Source organism: Ambystoma mexicanum, chromosome 4q (genome assembly GCF_040938575.1).
Source record: "Ambystoma mexicanum isolate Mex_15411 chromosome 4q, UKY_AmexF1_1, whole genome shotgun sequence".
Lineage (NCBI taxonomy): Eukaryota > Metazoa > Chordata > Amphibia > Caudata > Ambystomatidae > Ambystoma > Ambystoma mexicanum.
The window spans coordinates 450800433-450825460 of record NC_090928.1 but is presented as its reverse complement, the minus strand read 5'-3'; the positions used below and the strand labels follow the sequence as shown (position 1 = coordinate 450825460).

General features: G+C 47.9%; 1 protein-coding gene across 1 annotated transcript in view; it reads left to right on the top strand.

Annotated features, from left to right (window-relative positions):
• REL (REL proto-oncogene, NF-kB subunit) overlaps positions 1 to 25028 on the top strand; it is a 951280-nt gene that overhangs the window by 686971 nt on the left and 239281 nt on the right. The gene's annotated exons all lie outside the window — the stretch shown is intronic.

Genomic DNA, 25028 nt, shown 5'->3' with positions numbered 1-25028 from the left:
GCAGCGTCGGTTTCCCAATTTTTCAAATGGCCGAAGTGCCAGTTTAAAAGCAATATCTAGTATACAATAGAACCCCTCAGCTGAAGCCCACCACAACTCAAAAAGACCTCCTGCTATACACGTGGCTGCCAGCCGACACAGATTTACAATTGCTGCTGCAGCCGTGACTGACGTTAGATGTGTTTTACTAGGCGCGGTATGGATGGAAATGGAAACACGATGCTCCCGCTCTCTACATGCGGCTAAGTGTCTAGCAGAAGAATAAATAAACAGACCAGCGAACACCCCTTCCAGCCCGGCTTACCTTAACTGTGTTCGCGCATAACCCTGCGAACATCCTGAGCCCTGGAACTTTCAAAGGGTCTCCTGCACTCTGTCTGCTCAAAGGATTTAAATAGTCGGTTGGGCGGATGTTAGCGCACTGCGTTAATCATTCAGCAAAGGTGTCGGCATGCCAGCGCTAAATGTGCCGCAGCTGAACACGGTGAGCTAATGTTAAGTGGAAGCCCTGAATGACGCTGTAACAGCACAAGGGCGTTAAACAGCGCTACGGAAATGAATAAATGCACTGCCAAATGGTAGCGCAGATGCAGACCGAACAATAATGTAAGTAAAGCACTGTGAGGGCAGCTACTATTATACTGAACTGAAATAGTTATAATGCCATTTTGCCGATCAAGTATAAAACATAATGATCAAAACTAATATAGATGTTGTTATCATTGGAAAAATAAACAAAGAGAAAGAAGAAAAGAAAAGACAAGCAATGAACAGAATAAATACATTATTAAATTATCTGGAAAACACACTACAGTAATGCATACTTCACCTGGCTGAGATGGGGGGAGGAGGGCAGAGATGCATACTTCACCTGGCTGAGATGGGGGGGAGATGCATACTTCACCTGGCTGAGATGGGATGGGGGGAGGTGCATACTTCACCTGGCGGAGATGGGGGGGAGAGATGCATACTTCACCTGGCTGAGATGGGGGGGGGAGATGCATACTTCACCTGGCTGCGAGTGTCAGAGGGAATGGAGCATGCTCATACCCCAAAGCAGCCCAGACTGGAGCTGACGCCTGACCACATAATGCAAGATGTAAGCAGCCCTACCATGTAAATGAAGCAGTGTCACAACCATTCCACAGCCATCTGCATGTGCACTGTACCAAATCAGACCAAATCACCCTCAACACAATGCAGCTACAACCACGATACCACGCTACATGGAGCGACATGCAGGGCAGAGATCATGGCTTCTCGGTGAGTCGCATGTTATGCCCATGGAAATGTGATGTGGGTAGGTGATTGAGGTATAGATGCATACTTCACCTGGCTGAGATGGGGGGGGGGGAGAGATGCATACTTCACCTGGCTGAGATGGGGGGGGAGATGCATACTTCACCTGGCTGAGATGGGGGGGATGCATACTTCACCTGGCTGAGATGGGGGGGGGAGATGCATACTTCACCTGGCTGAGATGGGGGGGAGAGATGCATACTTCACCTGGCTGCGAGTGTCAGAGGGAATGGAGCATGCTTATACCCCAAAGCAGCCCATACTGGACCTGACGCCTGACCACATAATGCAAGATGTAAGCAGCCCTACCATGTAAATGAAGCAGTGTCACAACCATTCCACAGCCATCTGCATGTGCACTGTACCAAATCAGACCAAATCCCCCTCAACAGAATGCAGCTACAAGCAGTGACTATAGCCAATACACAGCACCAAACACTATCAACTGAAAGGACAGTCCCCCATTACTGCGTAAAAAGGAGTCACATGAGGGTCAAATACATCAATACACCACTACACTGACACAGAGGCCCAACTGAATTGCATGACACCATTTGTTGTGCGTAGTGAGATTATCATGAGGCTGACATCAACTATGCCAGGAGGAAAGCATACAAATTACTGGACATCTGCCAGATCACAGAAACAACCAAGCATACAAATTACTGGACATCTGCCAGATCACAGAAACAACCGCTGTGGACTAACACAGTGCATGAGCACTCACAAGGAACCGGACCCCCTGCGCCCACTAGTTGATGGCATGCACACCAGTCCATAAGAGGAATACACACATAGCAGTCACATCGTGTGTCTCCATTCATGCATGGAAATGGGGTTGAATTGAAGAAATAAATGCATGCCATGGTGTCACTTAATGAGGTCCCATATGATGTGATGACTTACACATACATTGTTGCCCACATGCAGGTGATGCAGGCTATCCCTTGAAGAGGTGGCTCCTTACCCCAGTCCGGAACCCACAGAACAGGCACGAGGAGGACTATAATCGTGCCCATACACAAACCCGGGTGGTGATTGAGCAGACATTTGGCCTCTTGAAGGCACGGTTTCGCTGCCTCAGCAGGTCTGGTGGGGCACTCCTGTACCGCCATGAGAAGGTGGCAAAGATCGTCATGGCATGTGTCATGCGACAATATGTGCATCAGACGGAATGTGCCCCTGATGCTGAACTGCAACCACCTGATGAGGAGGGTGGGGAGGGGGCAGCACCTCAGGGAGGCAGCAATGCACAGGAGGGACGTGACATGCGTCAGACTCTGATCACCCAATGTTTCTAGCACACATGGCCGGCGGGTGTTACATGGAGATGGCACTCGGGGCACTGGGTGTGTCAGGGACAGGGACACTGTAGACTGTTAACCAATAAAGCACACGTACGCAATAAGCAATGTCCACACATGTTAATTATGAGTAACCAAAATGTGTATTGAAGAAGCATAACTAAGTGAACAAGCCCTGCACCCCACACACCCTCTCCCCCACCCCCCTCAACTCCCCCACACACCCTCTCCTCCCTCCCCCCTCATCTCCCCCACAACAGTGGTCCACATGGCATCAGTATGCAAGGTTATGCCTACTGGCCTCCCCCTCTTCCAGCACCAGGTGCCCCCCTGTCCGATTGGCGCAGGTTCCTGCAAGACCTTCGCATGGGGCTGGTTCTGGTTGAACTAGCAGCTGAAGATGTACTTGGTTGCTCGGATGACTGTGGTGGACGCATGTCCCGCATTGCTGCCACCGTCTCAGATAGTACGTGCCGCACTGCGGGCAATTTGGCATATATGTCCTTTGAGGATGCCTCTATAGCTGACTTCAAGGATGCAGCACATTCCCGGATGTCGTCCCTTACACTCCCACATTCAGTTATGTGCTGCATCAAGAGGCCAGTGAGCTCCTGCTGGCGCCTTTGAATGTCCTGAATCCCCTCTTGGGTGTTTGGGGCTGCGGTGGATCTTTGAGCGGTTCCCGATATACTATGCTCCTCTGGCACAGTTGGGGTGGGGCTGGGAGTTGCAGGCCATGAGTGATCCGGAGACAGGCCGTGCATGCTGGTGTCGGGCAGGCTGCATGGGGACTGGGAGTGGGGAATACAGGGGGCCAGTGGGGGGAGTTGCAACATGCAGCTGATCCCCTTCCTCATCATCTGAGACTGCTGCTGTGGCAGCTGTTTCGCCAACTGTGCTGCTTGCAGCCGATGCAGTCCCTTCTGCCGCTGACACTTGGGTGCTGGTGGCTGTTGTGGGCGCCATAGTGGGGGATGTTGAGCACATTGGTGCTGTGGCCTGTGGTGTGGTCTTGGCCTTCCGATGTCGTGCCTGTTGGCCTATGCCCCTTGAAGTGGAGGGGCGCTGGTGTCCCTCCTTGGCCCTGGCCTTCTTGCGTGGTGTGCCATCTTCCTCCCTGCTGTCCACGTCACCACTGTCTGATTGCGTGCCTGTGGGGGACCAATAGCGGGAGAGGGTTAATGATGGGTCTACAGGCAATCGGGCATACATTGGGGTTGCTGCATCCATATGGAATGGCAGATGATTGACATCGGGTTGCTTGGATTTTGGGTGAGTGATGCATAGAGGCATCTGGCCTTACGCATATGGGGTACATTCTGCATGTGGACAAGGTGAAGCTCTCCAGAAGTCTTGTACTCATGTGTCTGGTGGACCCTGATCTACATCATTGCACTGTCAGTTCTGGTGGACATCATCGTGGCAGGATTAATATTGATTCATTTAGGACACCTACCTGCATCGGCCGATGACGGTGCTCCTCGCTCCATGTCCCCGACTCTGTGTATTGACTCTGCCCCTATGGTGGTGGCGCATATCTCCTCCCACTGTTGTAGTTTGATGGGGGAGTCCGCTCCTCCACCTGTCGCCATCCCCGTGTCACAATTTGCGGAGAGTATGCTGCGCATACGTAGACGCGGGTCATCCCAGCGTTTGCAGCATTCTTTTGGTGTGCGGGGTGTGGTGCCAACGGCGCTGACTTTCTGGCTGACCTCCGCCCAAATCTGCTTTTTCCGCTGCAGTGCTGGACGGGACATCTCATTCGAGAAGACCTCATCTGCATGCTTCTGCAGTGTCTCGGCTAGCATTGTCAGCTCCTCTCTGGAGAAGCGCTCCTTGCGCAGCCGATCTCCCGTTTTCTTCACACATTTTGGCATGGTTAAATGGAGAAAGTAGTGGTGTCGGTGTGTATGAGTTCTGGGGGTCGGATGGCTTTTGGTTGTGGTGGATGGCAATGGATTGTGTTTTTAAACATGGCCGCCGTTCTCTTTCCCGTTCCTGTGCGATGACGCACCTTCCGGTTCCGCTTATTAGCGGTCACCGCTAATAGAGGTGGTCGCTAATGCTGCATACTTGGATGCCGGAGGTGCTATTTCCACTACTGACGGTGCCTGAAAGGGGGATTTTCAGGGGTTTTGCGGCATGGCGATGAGGTCTTTACCGGCATGGCGCAAAGCTCATGCACGGGTACTCATAAGGGGCCGCTTTTAGCGGTCCATTGCCAGCACGGACACAGTAATTGCGCCATGCCGGTAATGGCAGGTACTTAGCGACCGGGTCGTAATGAGGGCCATAGTGTTTATCCTACTATATTGACACACTGTCTGAGCAGCCTAGGCCATATGTGGCCAGCTCCAGGTAATGATGTAGAAGAGTGACAGTCTCCACATGTTCTGAGTGTACTTCCTATTAAGAGCTCAAAGTTCCCAGGCTCACAGTCACTCTATAGTACACAGAAATTGTGCACATAACTCAACAAGGAGCTCAAAGGCAAAGATGCCTGCAATCGCTCCCGCTGTAATCCGTACAGTTCTGTGTAGTTCCGCGGACTACTTGATCTTATTTCTTGTTCTTGTTCCTTCACAATGTTCAAAATTCACAGTGCAAGGGTAATCCTTTATCCAGAACACAAAAAGATAATTGTCTCACGTTGGCTCCATTGAGCTTTCGCAATGGCACGTGTTTACAAAAAGGAAAAAGGGAACGAAGACCAAGACCTGATAATTAGTGGCTGCTAGCCACTTTACATGTATTCTGAATTTTGCCTAAATGAGAGCTCAAAGGAAATAATCCTGAAGTCACTCTATATCTACGGCTTAATTTGAATATTGTGTGATCATGAGAACCACTGACCTATATCGAGTGTAAGGTTATTCAATGGTCACTGTTCTACATAAATATCCCACCAACAATATACAGCAAGCACCAAGGTTAATATGTTGCAGCCATCCGTAGTTTATAATTTACACAAAAGTTTCTAATGTTATTTAACAATGTTTAATACATTGTTCCAATCTGGCACACTCTCCAAAGGATTGGTTATCACGTGTTCCCAATGCACAGGAAATTGCAAAGTTTAATCAGTGTCAATGCCTCACCATAGGAGCTTGAGCAGCAAGATCATAGCCCACTGTAACCTCTCACCAAACACAAAACACACTGCCACACACCGCACAGGTCTAGTGTGTTTGTAGAGATTGCTCCTCCTTGTTAAACAAAAGCGTAGAAAGACTTCTCAAAAGCCAAAAGTGCTCTGTGGGAACAGGGGTTCCTACAGGCACTGCTACTCAAAACACACTGTGCCACGTGCCGTGCTCCACACCGGTGTAGTGTGTTTGTAGAGGTTGGTCTTCCTTGTTCAACAAAAGTGTAGAACGACTTCACATAAGCCAAAAGTGCTCAGTGGGAACAGGGGTTCCTACAGGCCCTGATACTCAAAACACACTGTGCCACACACCTCTCCACACAGACCTCCACACTGGAGACAATGAACTACTCTTCAAAAGACACTTCACAATGTTTACAGTACCTGCATCAATGAAAGGGGGATTTTCCCGAATATATTCCAACCAGAGGTTTCTGTCCATGTACCTAACTCCCCTCATGCACAACGTTCTGGATGAACTAAGAAAATCAGCCTGTGCCTCCCTGTAGTTAACAAAAGCATGCTGTTAGGGAGAATTCTCTGTAAAGGCTAATTTCCCAAACCTAGTGAGTCCCCCAGCAGTTTTGCTGGATTTTTGGGGTTTATTTTATCTCCTGCTAAGAGTGAGACTCTTCTTTTCTCCCACTCTTAGGCATGATTTGAGAATGTCCTTTGACTATGTAATGTGTTTTATGGGCTATGGGGTCTTTTACTCCATAGGGCTTCATGTGTTTTTGTTAAGTGTGTTACACGCCATCCTCAGTGCAGTAACACAGGGGTGTCATAGTGACCCCCAAACATAGACTCCATACCCTGGGACTGACTACTGTCTCCCAGGGCATGTAAAATCACCATTGACTTTACTAGTCTTAAATTGTGAACAGAACCAGTACAAACCATCATATTGTGGAAGTACTGGTAGGGGTAATTCGATTGCCCCTGGGTCTGTTTTCCAAGGGGGCACTGTCCAGTCCCCCCTTGTCGAATTTCTGGCTGGTGGCAGTGGTTACCACGCGGAATATTTCCTATGGGATTTTCCCATTCATTTTAAACGCACCACTTTTTTGGTGCAATGTTAAAGATACCGCCGGGTTATTTATTGAATATTTATTCCCCGGTTGGGTCTTTTTGCTAGAACTCGGTTTTAAAATGGCGTTTGTGTTCGCCTCTCTAACTCCAACCCAAGTCGAGCCCTTTGTCCACTTTTGGCGGGCTTCTGCACAGAAGCCTCCAAAAGTGGTGCCACTCTGTCTGGGTCCACAGGATGTGTGTGTGGGGGGGGGGGAATAGGCACCCTGGACTGAGTTGCCTCGCCAACTCAAGTCGCACTTTTGTGTGATTGGCCCAGTGGTGAGCCGCCCGGCTCACCACTTAGCATGTTTGAGTGACAGCTAGGACTGATGAATGGGGGTTTTCTGCATAAAAGCACGGCTTTGGGGACTGGAACTTCAGAAGTCGCCACAGGACCTAAAGAATCCGAAGAGGGAGAAGCTGAGCCGACCTGCAACAACGACACCACCGGTGGAGCCCTGCTGAACCGACTCACCACTTCCCAACGACAGAGAAGATCTTCTTCCAGGAGAGTCTACTTCCCTTGAGCTGGTGGGGTTAACCAGTTCGCCCTCTTTTCGCCTTCCTGGATCGTCTCGTGGTCGAATCGCCCGTGCCAAGCACCCCGGCGGCCGAATAGTCACGCTTCACCACTACCGCGAATACCAGGATAGTACCTTTTAACTGGGAAACTCTGCGGCTGGTTTCTTCCCTGGCAGTGCAACGACCTCCAGCTTTCCTCCACGTCGAGATCTTCTCTTCCCCTGGACGAAGCACCGACTTGCACCCGCTGCCAGGAACAACTGCCCCCGCTGGAGCTTTCTTACCATTTCAGGTACTGTGTCCCGCCTGGTCTCCCTTGCAACAGACTGTTCAAGGTGTCCCATAAATCCTTGACTCTCTATCCTGGGGTGACCTCGGACCTTTTAACTAACTTTTCTGAACTGATCTAACTCCTTTTTGAACTATCTGCAAAGACTTTTAAAGTGTACTTCAACTGTGTGATCTTGGGCACATTCCGCCTTGCTCTCTCCAAGAGTGGGCCTGGCCTATGAACTTTTTGCTCTACAGTAGACCCTGCCTTTCTTGACTTGCTGTGGTTCTTTAAAAAGTGTTGGCATTGTATGTTTTCCGATTTCTGCCTTTTCCCTCCCTTTTTAAATAATTATTGGAGTGCCATCTTGGTTAAGCGCTCACCTCTGTGTTGATAATAAGTGGTGTTCTTTCCCTAAGAATTGTCAAATTATTATTAATTAATCAGGGAGGTGTATATATTTCTAGTGACTGTGTTTGAACCTGCTTGACATATTAGTGCCAGTGTATTTTTACAAGTGTGTTTTTAAATAAATAATTATATACGTTTATACCAAAGCTCTGGTCAGTGTTTGCTTGTGCTACTGTATTTTTGTACCTAATGTGTATACTCTATATACTGCCTAACTCTTCTTGAGAGAGGTCTGACTGCTCAGCCATAGCTACCAGGTAAATCTGGGTGGTACAGACTGCTACCAATTGGGTTTACTGCTAACACATGTAGCCTTAAACTTTTTGCAGTGGTCCCTAAGGGAACTGCACAGGTTTCTGCCTAACACAGGCAAGAACCAGACCTTTACCCAGTAGAGCAGAGGTTTTATTGATGCCTTAAATGCAATGCCCTAGCTAGCCAATCCAATCTGGGGGTCAAGATTGAGGGTGCTCCAAGGGACCACCAAGAGGTTTTCAACAAATAATTATTGGTAGCAGCGAAGCGTGAGATTGCTCGTGCCCTAAAATCTCCCCCAAACCCCCAAACGGCCACTGACAACACCTGTCTCTGTGCACCTCGAAGTCTTGGGGGAAGACCTGCCCACCAAATCTTTTAGAATAACTCATAGTTGCCTCTCCTCTTTTACAAACAACCATATAACTTTTTGCACCTTTGGATGCCTTAAATCGTACCCCATGCAATGGAAAAAACTAACCTTCTTGACCTTTGAGCGCAAGGGAAGCAAATCAAGGTGCGGTAGTCTTTGGACATGAAATGATAGTTGCCGTAGTCTTGCTAACATTGATGACCAAGCCCTTTGCTCGACAGACGTCATTAAATGTATTTAACATCAGTTGCAAACCTACAAGAGTTTTTTCAAACTAAAGCTTACACTTCAGGAAAGAGGAATATTCAGTTGACACCATTCAGGCGGGGGAATTTTTATTCATTGTTGAAACCTCTGATACCATATTGTTGACGAATACGGAGTAAATGTTCAGGTGCAATCACGCATCCCTGTCTCATGCCTTTCTGACTGGGGAATCTGCTAGAAATCCCACCCCCCACAGTTTACCATCTCACTGTAGCAGAGTTGCCACTATTCAGATTTTGGATAGTTTATAGGATTGCTGGTGGTTTTTACATCTTCTTTGTGGTGTTCTATAATTGTCGCCTGAAGACACCACCAAACGCACAGTACAGTGCCTGGTTTAGCAGAAAAACAAATGTTTATAAAAAAAAGATTGAAATGAAAAGCTTTATTTATAGTTCCTGTAGAGTAGAACTTTCCTGTGCACCTTGATTAGGGAATCGATCTGTACAATAGGTCTACAATTAACTAGGTCTACACAATCGCCTTTTTCGAAGCTCAGCAAAATTTCCACTGATTTTCAAGAACCTGGAAAGCTCATGCTACTATTAATTTCAATTAAATATTTGTAAAATTCAATGGACCCATACGCTAGATTGTTGTTACAAGTCTATGGGAAGGCGGTTTCTAGCTGGGACTTAACGAATTTCTGGGAACTCAGAGCAGGACGAGGCTATGAAAATGAAAGAGTCAGCCGAACAAAGCCTGAGGTGACTCAGAGTAGTAAAAGTAGATGAGAACGCAGGATCAGTCCCCCCATAAAGTTCCAAATGATATGTGAATCACTGTTCTTCCTTAATATGTATATTTAGAATTACAACATCTGCATTGCTCATAAATCACTTTTCGCCAAAATTCCTGCTCATTGTCCTGGGCCATTGCACTCAACAAATCCTCACATTTTCTCAGCACCCCTTCCCTTTTCTGATTGCAAACAAGGGTTTTATTTTCACTTCTCAGTATCTGTAACTTAACCACATCTCTGTTACCAGAAGCTTTAAGGGCATCGAGCAGGGCACGTTTTGGCTTTTTGCATTCACTGTCGGATCATGGATGCAGATTTTGTGCATGTACCTCTCATTAGCTGCCTTAATTCCATAAACTTTTACACTTCTTTTGGACATGACAACTTGGATGACTGAGTTTCAAATCACGCGAAACCCTTTCTCAATTCTCAGTTGCAACAATAATGCAATTCCATGATATGGTTATGAGATCAATCTTCTGATTTAATGTTAGTCTGCTGAGGCTCAGTAAACTAACATTAAATCAGAAGATTGATCTCATTATCATCATGTGGACTTTTATTATTGTTGCAACTAAGATTTGTGAGAGGGTTGCGCACAGATTGAAACTCAGTCACCCAAGTTGTCTTTTTCACCATATACCAGGAAGTGCTAGCGACTAGCGCATAGAAAAGGTTTTGGTTCCCCCGCTTATTTGTTTTTCTTTTGAACATGGTCGATTTGGATCCAGTCTTCCCTTCTCATATTCCAGCAGAGTGCGCAACTTATTTTCATTCAGGTCACTAACATAATACCTTTGTAAGTCCCCTGCTTTCTTATATATATATATATATATATATATATATATATATATATATATATATATGTTCTGTTTGTTTTGACCTGTCACTGGTATATGTCTCACTTTTTTTACACTATCATGTTTGTTTTGACCTGTCACTGGTATATGTCTCACTTTTTTTACACTATCATAGACTGGCTCACCACTTGTTCTCATCTTTGTGCTATTGTACGAACACCCTTCATTGCAAGGCCGCTGCCGTCTGTAAATGTGTTATTTTAAGTAATTTCTACTCGAAATTGACATCCCTGTTATTATAAAATACAATGCACACATTTTCTCCATGGTGGTCTGTAAGGTCGCATAGAGGTCCTGATCTATTATGTCCACGTGTTCCATCTTTAACCAGCGACTCTAGAGGCATTTATGCATTTAGTATTACGGTGCAATGCAATGTATTTCATTTATTGGCAAGGGCACATTTATTTGCATATATGCAGCAATGCTTCCCCTAGGCCTCCGTCTGTTACATTTTCTTATAGGCTTAAAGGAACATCAGAGCCACTCTATGTACACTCGTCCAGCTAGACACACATATTGCTGCATAAGGCCTCTCTGTCTATGCCATATATTCCTTACTTCTAACTTGGTCCTTAACATGTTGATATTCCAAGGTATCACATTTAAATGCTTCCCTAGTTTACAACAGCCCTCCCAACTATTACATTCTGCATTAGAAAACCAGAAAACTGGTGCCAAGTGCATATGCACAATATTTAGTACTGGTGCAAACCTTAGATAATCTGGCACTGAAGGTGGATTTGGAACCATCCTTAGCTCTTACTATTTCGTGCACATTCTTTGTTTCCAGTCTGGCAGGTATGGGCAAGCCTTCCCTCATACAACTGTGCTTCCTCTGGCATTTAGCTAGCCATGCAGAGGACCTAGAGGACGGGGACCCTTTTCTACAAGAAAAGGTAAGGGGCAGAAAAAAACCTCCTGCTGAAAGACATCTGTCAGAACAAACTTCACTGATCGAAGCAGCAAGGACGAAGTAACCACCAATGCAAAAGCGCACATGGATGCGTGGAACAGGCTTTGTGACCGCTCCTTGGTTTGGCATGATTTATTTAACACAGCGATATAAGAGGTATTTGAGTTATTATGTACTACTGACAAAGCTATAGGCAGAACCTAGTGTTACCTAGGTGTGGGAACTGTGACGAAATCCCAGGCTATTGTCACTGCGCCATGGAAGTGAGGGTACTACCCGATAGTCCCCCTGGGGGTGGATCTTGTGGGGAGGGAAGTACTCCATGGGACCAGTGACGATCACCTTGGGAGAACGCAGTACTCCCCACCATCTTTTCAATCCCCTCATTCCTTTTCCCCCACTCAAGGCCCCCTGGTACCCCACACCTCTATGTATCTCTGTAGAATAGAGGATCCCATTCAAACAGAATGTACTGGGACGAGGAAGAGTGAAGCTTGCCTAGCTAGAGTAAATATGGTCACTGACACAAAGAAGATCAAGCAAGGAGGCAACATCCCACTGGCGGAAACAACCCATGCTGTGCAGTCTGTTGAAGACTGCTTCAGCGATAAAAAGTGAGGGTGTGCGATGAGAAGCCAGCGCAGGAGCAGTGACGGAGCAAGCCAGCCCTGGTGGAGCGAGGAACCAGACACTGGTTCCGTGGTGAGAGACCCGACAAGAAGGGAACGAGACACCGTCAAGAAAGCACGAGTGCCCCTAGAGGCCCCATGGAGAGGGAGCCTGTCTGGTGGCGGGGAGAAAAGAGGCCCGAGCGGGGAAGCCAGAGTAAGTTGTAGACAGACAGCAGGGAACGCGAGAGAAAGCTTACGGCTGTGCAGCCACCGAGGACAGAATGTCAAACGCAGCAGTGAAGAAGTCACTAGTCCCAGGACAGACTGGAGACCACAGTAGCATTTCCCAAAGGTAGGGAAAGGGTCGGGCTGGCTGGTGGGAAGCGCAGGGCACGAAATAAGTTAAACAGATGTACATCACTATTCCGAAAGGTTAAAAGGGATAACGAACAAACTAAAAAAGCTGGAACAAACGTTATAAAATACCCCACGTCGAACAATACCTGGCAGGAGAGTACACCATGTCAGATCAGTGGGACATTGAGTGGAACGGGATTAGAGAAGCCGCAAAACAGCACACTTGGCTCTGGAACCCAAATGAAGAGGCAGAAAGGGATACAGAACAAACTGAAAGAGCTGAAACGAAAAAATACCCTAAGTGGAACAGTACCTGGCAGGAGAGTACTCCAGGTCTGTTTCGTGGGATATTGTGGAGTAGGGGTAGAAAACCCACAAAACAGTTCACCAGGCTCTGGGATCCATATGGAGAGACAGAATGGGATAACAAACAAACTGTAAAAGCTGGAAAGAACTTTGTAAAACTTCCTATGTGAAACAGTACCAGGCAGGAGAATACACCAGGTCTGTTCAGTGGGGCATTGAGTGAAACTGGGATAGAGAACCCTCAAAAACAGCGCACCTGGGTCTGGTACCCATATGAAGAAGCAGAGAGGGATAACAGATGAACTGTAAAAGCTGGAATAAACCTTACAAAGTATCCTACGTGGAATAGTACCTGGCAGGAGAGTAAACCTGGTTTGTTCAGTTGGACATTGGGTACAGTAGGGGTAGAGAACCCACAACAGCAGAACACCAGGGTCTGGGATCCATATGAAATTGGGTGAGGCCCACAAAAGCCTAACACACTGGTCAAGGACCCATACGAAAAGCACAGCCGAGGGTCTGGAACCCATAACCAGTTGGGGAGAGCCTGAGAGAGTATGAAGGGGTATGGGACCCACGCAGAGGAAATAAAAGTTGATGAGCAAGTCATGGAGACCCTGAGAAATCCCAGCGGGATCTGTGACTCATTTAAGAAAGAAAGAGAGGTACAAGAAGCTAAACAAAGGGGTCAAGGACCCATTGCCAAAGGAAGAGGCACTTATTGGAATCACACGTTCTACAGTAAGTTTGGCAGGGTAGTGCACCAGACTTGACACTGCAAGTTGGAGACAGAAACAAGGGGAAGGGTCTTTCTTGCCTGACATAAGGAAAGTCTTTTTTGTGATAAGGTCTACAGTTAATTCTGGCAGGAGGCCGAACAAGGGTTAACATTTTGTTTGGGAACTGAAGAAAAGAGCAAGGGGAAGAGGCTCCCCCTTGATAGTTGGAAAGTGTGTTTAAAGAATCAGTCATTGCATATTCTCATTAAGGAACTGAACACTATATCAAGAACAAGAGAAGTCTTCTTTTGGAAGAAGACGATGCACAGTTTTCCTTAGTTTAGTGTAAGAGACGGAAATAGGTTTGGACACAGGACCGTGGACACTATGGCCCTCATCATGAGTTGGTCTTTAATCCTTAAATGTGGCAGTAATTCTATTACCGCCGCATTTAAGGGTTGGCCCAATCATGAGTCGGGAGGTAGGTGGGAGTTTTACCTCCAGCTTTTTGCTGGAGGTAGAAATTTGCCCTTACTGCCCGTTTCTGGCACTTTTACCACATGTGCAATTAACGCCAGCGGTAATAGTGCACCCCAATGGGAAATGGGAATTTACTGCTGTACCCGTTACTCATGATCCACCGCTAATAGCGCCAGACCGAGTAGCGGTAACACTATATGCACTGGCGGATACCGCAGAGATGAGGCCCTATGTTATAAGACATCTTGACAGTCATTAGTGTTTTTGATGAGGTAGGGCAACCCCTCATAAAGGTAGGGCAAGATAGGTTTTTCCTTTTCTTTACTTTTATAATAGAAGTCTTTGCCAACAAACATGCCACCACTGTGTCAGACTCATAATTCTGCACCCTTACAGAACTCATGTCTCTAAGAGTGATGTGTGTAATGCCTGCCTAGGAGGAAAGCACAAAAGTCCTTATCTATATTTAAAGACCTGTGTCCACCCACGTATTCCTCATCTTTGATATCTCCAATATCCAGCTTCAGCTGCTTTGGAAAAAGGTTTTTGGCAGAGGGCTCTGTGCATTGCAGTAGTCGACTCGATGTCCCTCAAGGTCCTCCATCCGAGGATGATGTAATCGAAGGCATATATAGCACGCGCAGCGCCCGTTGGCTTCAGTTCAATTTTTTCAAGTAAGTTACGCTTCGAGAACTACAGCGCGCTTCAGAAATGTCCTCGAGACATATCCGAAAATGTCTTCGACACCGACTACACCGAAGACCGGGTTTGAAAAGTGTCAAAACTGCGATACCAAGATGTCACTGACGGATCTGCATCGAGTATGTTTGTGGTGTCTCGTTGTGGAGCTCAAGACCAGAAAAGCTCTGAAGAAGTGTAGGGGGAAATTGGTGGTAGGTAGATTCTCTGAGAAATCCAAGATTACCGGGTTGACTACCCTGTCGAAAAAGCCTTCTTCTGACGAAGCGAGAGGCGACTCTTCTCGACAAAAAGAGGCAACAAGGTCCAGGTCACGGAGTGGCTCCCACTGATGTTCGTCGTTGTCGTGGAAGTCAAAGAAGAGGCATCATAAATCGCCTTCTTTGACGTCCTCCACCGACTCCTCCCCTGAGAGGACGATATCCTGTCCCACTAAGGCCTCCACTCCAGCTGAATGGGAATCATTCAGGCAAGAAATGCTTAAGATATTCGAGAGCCAGAAACCCTTGAAGCAGGCAGGCCATCATACCACACTTTCTGAAGCCGGTAAGGAAAGGGCTCAAGCCAAAACGTGCACGCCCTTGAGCCCGGGACGAAGGCCAGATTCCCATCAAAAGCCGTCAAGGCCTAAACATGATGGGAAATCATCGAGGGATCCTTTGAGCCATAAGTCGAAAGACAAGCCAAGGTCGAGGTAGTCAACACCATCCACGGCAACAGCGCCATCAACGTCACCGGCACCAGGGGCTCGATCAAAGCCTTCAGTCCCATCGACATCACAAATGTCTTCATTGACGGCTCCACAGGCATCTGGCTCGAAAGCTTTGTAAGCCTTCGATGTCTGTACCTGAGCCACCGAAAACCTTTACTCCTTTACCTAGAAAGGATTTCATTAAATCTCTGACCTCTATTTATGAGGGCAATGAGCCGTCTGATAATGATGTGCCCTTTGATTTGCAGTATGGCACACCAAATGTCCCTGATCGCTTCATATCGGAGGAATCCAGATTAAAAGACCTACATGAAAATTTGCAGACAGCCAGTAAAGTGGACATTTCACCAAATTGGAATTTGGAAAGCCTGAGTCAGATGAGCATGCAAATGTCTCTTAAAGGCAGTTGATGACCAAGGAAGTGGATTACCTGGGATGGAGCAGACCTTCCCTCCCATTCAAACAAGATGACCTTCCAGATATCCTGGACAAAGGTCCTCAAAGGGATCCTATTTTACCCTTTCATATTGCTCTTCAGAGGAAAGTGCAAATTGGGAAGCACCGGAATCAAGTCTGGCAGTAAATAAGAACCTGACAAGGAAATACCGTCCATCGAGTAGTGACCCCAGCTACTTGTCACCCTATCCCAGAAAGTCTGGTGGTGCAGGCCACAACCGCTACCTCTAAACAGGCAACTTTTCCAGCCATCCCACCGGATCGGGATGATAAAAGGGGCAGATGCCTGGTCAAGAAAAGTGTTTTCTGCCGGGAGCATGGCTCTTAAATTAGCAAACTCCACATGTGCCTTGGCAAAGTTCAAATACACTCTTTGGGACTGCATTTCTTTGGTGGCTGAGCATATTCCCAAAGGGGAGAAAGGTAACGGTTTCTTGGCCATTGTAAACAATGGCAAGGAGGCCAGGTGCGAGTCTCTTCAGTCGGGTTTGGATTCTGCTGACAGCGTCAGCAGAGCCATGGAGGCAAGCACTGTAATTTGCAGATTTGCATGGTTAAGGAAGTCTGGATTTGCACCGGACATGCAGTCTAGACTCCTTAACAAGCCTTTTGACAGGTCTCATCTTTTTGGCAACAAAGCTGATGAAAGCCTTGAGAAGCGAAGCTGCAGACCTTGAAGGCGGCAGCCAAGTCTTTGGGTGCCGCTATTAGGCAGCCTCAGCCTTTTCACTCCAGTGGAACATCTTCGAAGGGTAGATCGTTTTGCTACTACTCCTCAGTTGGAAGAGCGAGAGGAATGGCTGGTCAAAGAGGACAATGAAGATTCCCTCGTGGTGGACGAGGGAGAGGTGCAAAACCCGCCTGAGCAGCGGCATCTTTACCAACAGCCGCCTCATAACCTCTCTGAGGTCTTGAGTCACGACACCCCAGTGGGGAGGCAGGCTGTCTCAGCATCTGAAAGAGTGGCGAGACATTACTTCGAATGCTTGTGCACTACAAACCATAGCCCAATATTACTGCGTCCTCTTCATTCAGAGACCTCAGAACCACCCACGGCGGAGCCATTCTTTGAGGGTTCCAGATCTGTTCCTTGTGCAGAAAATGTTGACTCTGCTAGAGAAAGATGCTGTAGAGCCAGTACTTGTAGCAGAGAGGAACAAAGGATGGTATTCTTCAGATTTCCTAATCCCCAAGAAGGACGGAGGACTGAGACCCATTTTGGACTTGAGATACTTGAACAAGTTCCTCAGGAAGGACAAGTTCAAGATGATCACACCTTCTCAGATCCTATAAGCCCTCCAACTCCAGGATTGGAAGGTGTCATTGGATCTTCAGGATGCTTATTTTCATGTGCCAATCCATTTTAAGCACACAAATTACCTGAGGTTCGCCTGTTTAGAGGTAGCGGTTGTGGCCTGCACCACCAGACTTTCTGGGATAGGGTGACAAGTAGCTGGGGTCACTACTCGATGGACGGTATTTCCTTGTCAGGTTCTTATTTACTGCCAGACTTGATTCCGGTGCTTCCCAATTTGCACTTTCCTCTGAAGAGCAATATGAAAGGGTAAAATAGGATCCCTTTGAGGACCTTTGTCCAGGATATCTGGAAGGTCATCTTGTTTGAATGGGAGGGAAGGTCTGCTCCATCCCAGTTAATCCACTTCCTTGGTCATCAACTGCCTTTAAGAGACATTTGCATGCTCATCTGACTTGGCGGTTCTCATAATCGGTTTCGAGTTCTGCCGTTCGGGCTGACCTCTGCCCGAGGGTATTCACCAAACTGACTGCGGTGGTGGCATCGGGTCTTAGGAGAGGGAGGGATTCATGTCTATCCCTACCTGGCCGATTGGCTGTTCAGGGCGCATTCTCCCAAACAGTTCCTGGATCATCTCAACGTCACCTGCCACTCACTTCACAGACTGAGCTCTTTCCTCAATTACAAGAAGTCCCCCATGATATCATCTCAAAAGCTCCAGTTCATTGGGGCTGTACTGGATACATCCTTGGGAAAGACCTTGCCACCCGAGGTGAGGGCTGAAGACATTGTGCAGATGGTCACCAAATTTCAGAGTACCCAGCGTCTCCCGATCTTCGACATTTTGAGGTTGCTCGGCCTCGTGGCATCCTGCATTTTTCTGGTGCCAGAGGCTTGCCAGAGAATGAGATCCCTTCAATGGGCTATCAGGACACAATGGTCTCAGTTCTCGGGCAACATGTCAGACCTACTTCAGGTTCCAAGCAGGGTTGCACAAGATCTCCTGTGGTGGGCCTGCAAGAACAATATTCTGAAGGGAGAACCTTTTTGGCAACCATGACCGGAGATAACAGTAGTGACGGATGCTGAACTCACGGGGTGGGGATTCCACGCCAATGATCTGACAATCAGCGGTCGTTGGTCTCCATCAGAGACCAAACTACACATCAATATTTTGGAGCTCCGAGCAATCAGACTAGCGCTGAAGGCTTTTCTGCCTTCTGTTAGGGTGAAAGAATGTCCTGATAATGACGGACAACACAGTGGCCATGTACTACCTCAACAAAAGAGGAAGTGTAGGGTCACTACCACTATGCAGAGAGGCAGTGCAAGAAGGAATCTTTCTATCAGCAGTTCACCTAGCCGGAGAGAAGAACACAGCGGCGGACGCTCTGTGCAGGCAGAGCACAGTATCCCACGTGTGGGTACTAGCTCAGGAAGTCCTTCAAGAGATCTGTCCGTGACCAGTGTCAACAGGAAGTGCACATTTTACTGCTCCAGGGGATTTCCCCCAAGAGGAGCTCTAGGAGACACGTTCGTTGTGGACTGAGATTTTTTGACTCCTGTACGCGTTTCCTCCAGTCCCTATCATTCCTCACATGATCAGGAGGTTGATAAAGTTTGGGAAATCCATGATCCTAATTGCCCTGGATTGGGCCAGGAGGACATGGTACCTGGACTTTCTGGGCATGTCCATCTGCCCTCCAATACGTCTTCCACAAAGAGAGGACCTTCTCTCGCGAGAGGAGGGTTGGGTTTGCCATCCAGAGGTCAAGACACTCAGCCTTCACGCATTGTTTCTGAGAGGCTGAGGTACAAGGATTGTGGCACCTCCCGGACGACGTAATGGAGATTTTGCTTTCGGCCAGAATGCCAGCAACAGTCTTTGTACCGCAGCTATTGGAATAAATTCTGCAGCTGGTACAGGGACAAGAATGTGGACACTTTGCTTTCCAAAACACCAGAGGTGTTATCCTTTCTGCTGTACTTGGCCAATCTGGGGCCCCAGGTCGGGACCATTAAAGGTTATTTGGCAGCGCTTTCCATCTTCAAGCGCTCGTCTGAGGAAACTTCATACTTTAAGATGGGTAATACAATTTCTGAAGGGACTCACTAATGTGTGACCTTAATCTGATGTTAACATTTCTTCTGTGTGCACCATTTGAACCACTCCATTCATGTTTTTTAAGGGCACTAACGTTCTAGACCATCTTGTTGGTAGCACTAACATCAGCCCGTAGAGCGAGTGAGTTGCAGGCACTATCCTCTACACCTCAGTTTACAGTATTTCATAAGGACAAGGTCGTCCTGACGGTCAAGCCTTCATTCCTACCTAAGGTAATTTCAGACTTTCATTTAGGACAAAAGATTGTGTTACCCACTTTCTACCCTCCACCTGATCCTGGCAAGGAGGAGAGGTTGCACAGGCCCGACCCACGAATGGCTCTGAGCTACTACATTTCAAGGTTGTCAAAACTTTGTCTGGATGACCAACTATTCATAGGTTACACAGGTCATAGACTGGGACAGGCTGTAACAAAGCAGACGTTATCCATATGGATTATTCTAGCTATGTTCGAATGCTACAGGCTAGCCAGCACGGATCCCCCAGAAGGCTTGAGAGCCCATTCCACTAGGGGCATGGCTACTTCTTATGGTCTGCAAAGAGTCCTATTAAACACATTTGTGAGTCAGCTACTTGGTCTACAATACACATTTTTACTAAGCATTGCTTTCTTGATTCTAACTTAAGTCAGGTTGGAAGCTTTGGGAAAGCTGTCCTCCATTCTGTTAATGGAAACCATTGATGGCAAAATTCGTACTACCTCCACCAAAACAAACACTGCTTTGGGAGCCTATCAAAGATGAAGAATATGTGGGAGGACACAATCCATTCAAAGAACAACTTACTTACCCCGGGTAACGTTCTTTTGACTGGATGTTCCTCCCACATATTCCTCATCACCCCCCCCCCTCCCCCAACCTACCCCTTAGTAGAATTTCCGATGTTATTGCAGCTTTCGCTCCTTCAGATCCTAGTATGGTCAAATCTGTGTTGAAGCACGTAGTTCTACCTGAGAATGACACGAAAAAACAGAAGCCAACAGACCCTGTGCGTGCTATATATGCCTTCGATGACATCATCCTCACAATGGAGGCCGTGGAGCGACATCCAGTCGACTGCATCGACGCACAGCACCCTCTGCTGAATAGACGTTTCGGAAGCAGCTGAAGCTGGATATTGGAGATATCAAAGATGAGGAATACGTGGGAGGAACATCCAGTCAATAGAATGTTACCAGGGGTAAGTAACTTGTTCATCTCAATACAGGACTGGCCTGTAGAATGAGTCTTATTGCTCCTAGTGTCAGTTAGAACATGTGCATCTTACTGTGCCACTCAGTATACACTGGAAGGGAGACCACCTATTTTTTTATTATTGCAACCCTTCAGTGTATTTACTAAAAGAACAAGTGATGAAAAGATCTCTTGGAAAGTAGATTAGTCTCCCCTCCAATATATAATGAGTGGCAGAGTGAGATGGGCATTTCTTAACAGCCTGTAGGATTAATAACAAGCTATCATGAGTTTTACAGGCCAGCCCAGCATTGACATGTTGTATAACAAGAGAAGGACTCCCAATGCTTTCCTTTTAGATGGATATTGCACACATCAAACTCAAGGAAAGTTGATCATACAGCTAGGGAAAACCAAGTTCTTCCTATACTTTAATCAGTATTACATAACCAGGCAGATACTGCCTATTGAGTTGCACCAATTGACAGGAAGAAATTATGTATTGTGAGAAATCCCCTGCTTGACAGAGAGTCCTGGCAGTGCATGGATATTGGGGGCGGGGACCCTACGCATGAGGCGGCCCCAGAAGTTGTACATGGGAGATCCACTGGGTCCCTGCACTGCATCCTCCTCCCACCACAGAGGACTGTCTCAAGAAGATTACTTATTTCCCAATCCTCTTGTCTTGTGGCCAGACCACTAAAACACAGGCTTTTGGGTTACGGTTAGACTGGAGGTATACATCCCTGAACCTCAGGGAATGTGCCTCGGTCCCTTTAAATTAGAAGTACATGCAAACGGACTCCAACACTGTTCAAGCAGCCCTGATGACTTCTACAGGCTTGCCAACAGCTTGCAGGCTCTGTATCCTGCTTCCATATACACAAATTCACAATCAAAAGCACCAAAGAAATTGGGTTCTCATGAGATCCACAAACCCAACCACTGGTCTGCAGATTTGGTACGCAGATTTCTAAAAGCCCAAACGCTATTCCAACAAACGGATGAGGCCAACCCTGGCCTCGCAGTGCAATGGAGAGAACTCCAAGGTGCCTAGCAAGACTTTTACACAGACATACTCAGCCCTTTCATTTGGTGCCAGAGGCTGCATCATTCAGGACAGATCAGACCGGCCCAATGAAAATTAAAATGGCCACCCGCCCTACTTGGAGATTTGTACCTCACTCGGTAGGCCTAAGGGGGTGGTAACGGAAAATGAGTTCTGCACCATTAGCTTAAGGTGTCAGCCATAGAGATGGTCAGAGAGCCAAACAAGGGGAGGAACATAGATATAAAAAGCCAGACCTTGTAGCCCAGGTTGCAGATTGTTGGAGTTGGGGAGGATGGTATTTGGTGAGAGATGGTGAGCAGACAGAGGAAGAGTTGCTGAGACCAGAGGTGAATACTGGAGGAGAAGAGTGTGGTGGAGGATTGAGTGTGAAGTGTTTCAAGTGATGAAGGATGCAAAAAAGAACTGCTATAGGAATATCAGCAGAAGGATGTGGCAAAATTAGTAAAGGAAGTTGGAGAAATATCAGAGAAAGGGATGGGAGAACAATTGGAGGAGGTTGGAGAAACAGAGGAAGAAGATGGTAGGGGAGTCTTTTGTAGAGGTGGGAAAAACATCAGAAGGAATAGGTGTTGTTGATTGAGGAGGTGGGAGATTTACTGGAGAAGCTTAGGTAAACAGGAAGAGGAGGTGGGAGGACTCTTGTAGGAGGTTTGAGAAACATTCAAAGGAGTTAGGAGAGCTATTGGAGGAGGTTGAATGGACATCAGAAGTAGAAGGCTGGTGAGCGGTTAGAGCTGGGTAAAGTAGTGGAAGGAAAGCTAAGGCATCCCAAAACTTGAGAGGGTGGTCCCGAGAGTAGGCTCTAGTTTAGGGACATATTCCATCTGAAATGGACGGGGCCGGGAGAGAGGAAGTAAAAGAGCATGGCACAGCAGCGAGGAGGAGAGGACCAGACAGGAGACCAGGAGGGTCAACAGGGAACCTTAGGATTGAACCCAAGTGCAAACCCACTTTTTGCTGGAGTAGGTACCTCTTATCCTTCTCCTTTCCTGGGATAGGATGCCGATGGGCCTCCAGGAGGAGAAAACTAGAAGCAAGCCCGAAAACCACCTATTCATGGTACAGTGCACTACCACGGAACCAAGTAGTTTCCAAACCCTTTCCTTTAACTATTCAGGACCTCCCTTAGGATAACCAACACCAAGAGACTTTTTGTAGAAGCTGAAACTGTTTCCCACTCAGAATCACTGAGAAGTCAAGGAGAGCCCAATACCCCTTTAAAGGATGTCCTGCCCTGAACATGTTTTAGTTGCCTTTTCTTTCCCCTGCTGCCAAGGGGCTCTTTTCTTTCTGTTAAATTTACTTCATAAGACCCTACAGATTTTGAGAGTTAATTTGGTCTGTTATTCCAGGTGGCTCTTCTTGCAGTCCCCACCATGGTGGTTTGGGAAACACCCAATCATCAACTTGCAGTAGAAGAAGTCCTATAAAACATAGCGACTATCTTAAACTGTCAAACTAATTTACCACAAATGAGCGTTCAGATCCGATTCTGCATTAAAGATACCATTTCCTACTATGCAACAAAATCCATATATGGTGTGAAAAACCAGATGGTGTTTCACAACCTAGTACCCATGGATCCCATACTCAGTTGGCCAGGGAAGGACCATCCCTTTTGGATCTCGACCTGGGGTTGGTAAGCAAAGGATGACTGCCTGGGTAGGGGGTGCTCGGGGAGTGGGAGAGAAGCACCGATGGTGAGACATGGTATCCCCCTTTTTTGCCAGAGAGCGCTAGAGGGCCAACCAAGATGGCCGCTTCTTAGTGAGCTCCCGCACAGCCTGATATCAATCCGTTACAATCATCCTCCAATCGGTTTATCCCTGCCCTGATCGTCGACCCCCCGTGTCAGCCAGACTCTGCTCCAAAACCCAAAACGCTGCCTTCCCAGCACCTGCACCTGTGAGAAGCAATCGGGCCCGCTGGGAGCCAAGACCGGGGGTGACGGACCAGGCCGCGGCCAGGACTGAGCGGGGAGGAGCCACCTGCCCCACGCGGCGTCCTCGGGAGGCGAGATCGGGCCATGCGCCCGCAGAACACAGCCGCTGATCGGAGGGGGTCTCCCCCATCGACATCAGCCCTCCTATCAGGACACCCGAGGCCCGGGCCGGAGTGGGCGCCTGGGGGACCGTGGAGGGCCGCGGAGGGGCTGAGTGGTCGCTGTACCATCCGCGCAGGGCTGCTGCAGGGAGGAGAGCGGGCCCGCGCCGCCTCCAGGCTCCCCCCTCCTTTCACCTTATCTACCCGACGCGGGTCGAGAAGCGCCAGCCTGCCGTCCCCCCCGCTCTCTACCCCCCCAGACGGCAGAGATCCTTTGCGGCACAAGAGAGGCAAGAGAAAGTCCGAGAAGTGTGCCCAGCAGCTAAACACTTCCACCAGGTACGGAGCGCATTGGGGGGAACACACATCTCACTGTCAGTGACCTAGCTTGGTCCCCCCCACGTAACCAAGAACATTTCAACCAAAATCTGACTTGTGGATGCGGAGCATGCCGGAGGAGACCAGCTCTGACCTCCTATATCCTTGGTAGTAAACCACTCTCCTTCTCGTAGTGGCCGCCAGTTTCTTGTCACCTCCCCCTCACTAGACGTCCTTTGCCTGCAGGAACATTTCACCCAGCAAAGTACACCACGCTGGAACTGTCTTCCCCCCACCGCCGGGAGGGCTCCTGCCACCCACTAACTTTTGCTCAACTATCCAGAACGGTTCTCTGCACTCCGTCGCCGGGGTGAGGTACACGTAACCTCCTCATCCGTCTCGCATCCTCCACAGACCTACAAAATAGCAACCCCTCTGGAGCCAAACACCCGGATCACTGCTCCTGACCCTGCAGGCGTCACTGCCCCACGAATCACTCCAGCATAGCGCAAACAAACCCTGCTTCTGGGAGACAACAGGCAGCGAGGCAACTACCTATCATCATTACTCTCCACAAGGCGAAATCCACCACCTCAGCCAAATGGGGAAAACAGATAGATCCCAAAGGAAGCTAACCGTTGAATCCGGCGCACTCCCCAAAACCCCCAGGCTCCAGGAGGATTCTGAACCCATGACAAGCAGCACCCTCCGGATGGATGAAGATACCTCCTCCACAGATATTAAGAGCCTCTTACTGGACCTTAAAGCAGGCATAGTGAGCCTCAATAACGAAATGGACTGTCTCATCGAAGGTAGATCTCCTACAACACAGAATGGATACCCACACAAAACGCATTAACGGGTGGAACAACGCGTCTCGAATTTAGATGATGGCACAGCAACCCTGGCAGCCAAAGTTAACCAACTGGAATCCCAAATGAAAGCAGCAAACGCCAAATGCGAAGATTTGGAGGGTCGCTCCAGAAGGAATAACATTAGGATCATCGGGGTGAGGGAACAACAGATGCAATTAAAAATGGACAACTTCGTCGAAGAGCTATGCACCGCCCTCTTCGGTCGTGAAGCCCTTTCCCACATGTTCGTAGTGGAAAGGACACACAGGATCCCTTTCTCCAAACCCATCCCAAGAGCACCCTCCAGGCCAATAATTGCCAGACTACTAAATTACAAGGATCATGACAATATTCTTCATCTGGCCAGAGAAATGGGCGAGCTACACCATGATGGAGACAAAATACACTTTTAC